This window comes from Aplysia californica, unplaced genomic scaffold (genome assembly GCF_000002075.1).
Source record: "Aplysia californica isolate F4 #8 unplaced genomic scaffold, AplCal3.0 scaffold00123, whole genome shotgun sequence".
In the NCBI taxonomy this organism is placed as follows: domain Eukaryota; kingdom Metazoa; phylum Mollusca; class Gastropoda; order Aplysiida; family Aplysiidae; genus Aplysia; species Aplysia californica.
The window spans coordinates 1266336-1268587 of NW_004797393.1; the positions used below are offsets into that span (position 1 = coordinate 1266336).

Consider the following 2252-nt stretch of genomic DNA (forward strand, 5'->3'; position numbering starts at 1 on the left):
ACCATATTGTATACGAACAATCTTTGGTAGGCCTATAATATAATTATAGATCTATATTTTATTTTTATTATCCGAAATATGCGGGAAAGGGTGTGATTTCAGAGTGTTCGGAGAAATAGTGCCCAGCTTTATTTTCCCAAACGTTCGGAGAAATAGTGCCGGCCACAAATGGTGAATACTATACAGAACGAAGAAAACCCCCCCAACAACACTAAGGATGGGGGATTCTGGAAAAAAAGGAGTAATAAATGAGAATCAAGATAAACAGCTTAGATCTACACACAAGTGTGGTAATTAATTTGTTATAGATCTAGAATCACAAACATGTGAGCTCAAGCTGTATTGTTTCGTTGCATTTCATTACCTGTAATTTCCTTTTTGGGGACACCTGAAGGTGTGCTGTTTCCTGTCACGTGATCACAGGTGAATCCAAAAAGAACGCTAACATAAACAAACCTGCACAGGTGAGGAATTAAACACCAGAATCCTAGAGTATTGACCAAAGGAACTGACATTTTGCAACAGTTTCCTTTGCTTTAAGACAAACCAAAGTGTACAGGCTTCATCGTTAGCTGTAAATTCCCAAAGTTCGAGACCTTGAATTATTTCCTCTTCACGTCCCAACCATTGCTTGGCTGTTGCGACGTGCTCTTGTTTCTTTTGTGAGTCCAACACACGCGCGCACTTCCGTGTTGTTCTCACAGAGCGTAACCCTTTCCCAGTTCTCTGACTAGAAGTCTTTTGAAGGCCTAAGAAATTGGGGCGCTTTTTCGGTAGTTCCCAGCCTGCAATTGTTATTCCCGGGTTTTGGCCCCAAGAGTAGGGGGGTTTCAGGGGGGCTTGCCCCCCTGACCTAATACAAATGAGGTCGGGGGTTCATGCCCCCCTGAATTTTACAACAATTTAATGTTTAGCAGTTGTTAGGTTTGATATCTTAGCTCGCCGTGAATCAAAAGTATAGATCTAGATCTAGATGTAGGTCAGGCTCAAATAAGGGGGGTGGGAACTACCGAAACTGCACAGACTTCGTATAGTCACGTGTATAGCATAGCTTTTGAGAAAAGATCTAGAAGAGAGGTCACACTCACCGTTATTGCGGTTATTGGTACAATAGTGCGTAGGCTACAACTCTAAACTAGATCTAGATCTAGTTATTAGTACAATTGTACCAATAACCAGACAGAGTTATTAGTACAATTATTCGAACTTTGGGGCTTGTTGGTAAAAATAAGCCCTGATCACTAGATCTAGTCGTCCAGTATAGTAGTTCTCCCCTTTGTTGAGCTTCAATATTAACAACTTTAACCAGGCCTAAAAGGAAAAGTAGGCTAGATCTATCTAGGTCTATACTTCTATTAAAATATAAAAGTGGATAGATAATTATGACTAATATGTTTCTGTTTTTATACAAAACCATTAGTGGAAATCTTTGAAGTCAAAACAAACAATTAGATCTATGTGAGGAAAAAAATTGTTGGTCAGTCTGGGGAGGAGAGAGAAGAAAAAAACAACAACTCCCAGGACTGGGAGATTTTTAAATGTCTGAATATTCAGATACTTCAGTCGTGGTTGGGGCAATGTTCCCGGACATACTTCTTTTGAAAATACCTCCAAAAGGTACTGCGAGAAAACAAGACTGTTCTACCTTGGCAGTAACCTATTTTGCATTTAGTCACCCAGCAAAAACTAAAATCCTTCATGTAAGAAAAATCCCTCCACGCCCCCCATCTGTTCACACCTTACACACACACACACACACACACACACCCACTCCATTCGTTTATTATCAACAAATCTCGAGAACAGAAACCGTCGGAGAAATAGAGTTCAAGTTTATTTTCCCGAACGTTCAGAGAAATAGAGTTCAAGTTTATGTTTATTTTCCTGAACGTTCGGAGAAATAGAGCCGGCCTGATATAATACTTCCTCAAACGCAGACACGCTGTCATTTCAGCCATCAGAACTATCAACAGAATAGGTAGATTAAGCTTAAAAATTTTTACAGCATTATTTCAACGCAACATATTATTTCTAGGCAAGTGGCTATTCTCCGGCGCGAGGCCTGTGGGCATGTATTATTGTACGGATAATTGTAGCAATTATTAGTATATATAATAGGCCTAACTGTGCGTACAATGTTGTACGGATAACTAGAGAGTTGTTCGCACAATTGTACTGTACAATCAGTGGCGGCTCGTGGTTCATAGACTCTTTCTTCCTCCCCCCACCCCCTTCCTTCACAACACACACAC

At 40.3% G+C, this 2252-nt stretch overlaps 1 protein-coding gene across 1 annotated transcript in view; it reads left to right on the forward strand.

Moving 5' to 3' along the window:
• Positions 1–408: 408 nt before the first annotated feature.
• The window catches only part of LOC101859630 (MAGUK p55 subfamily member 2), a 31478-nt gene continuing 29634 nt past the window's right edge, over positions 409–2252 (forward strand). Inside the window, exon 1 of the mRNA XM_005096216.3 lies at positions 409–464. The gene's annotated coding sequence lies outside the window, so the exon portion shown is untranslated. The remainder of the gene's footprint in view (positions 465–2252) is intronic.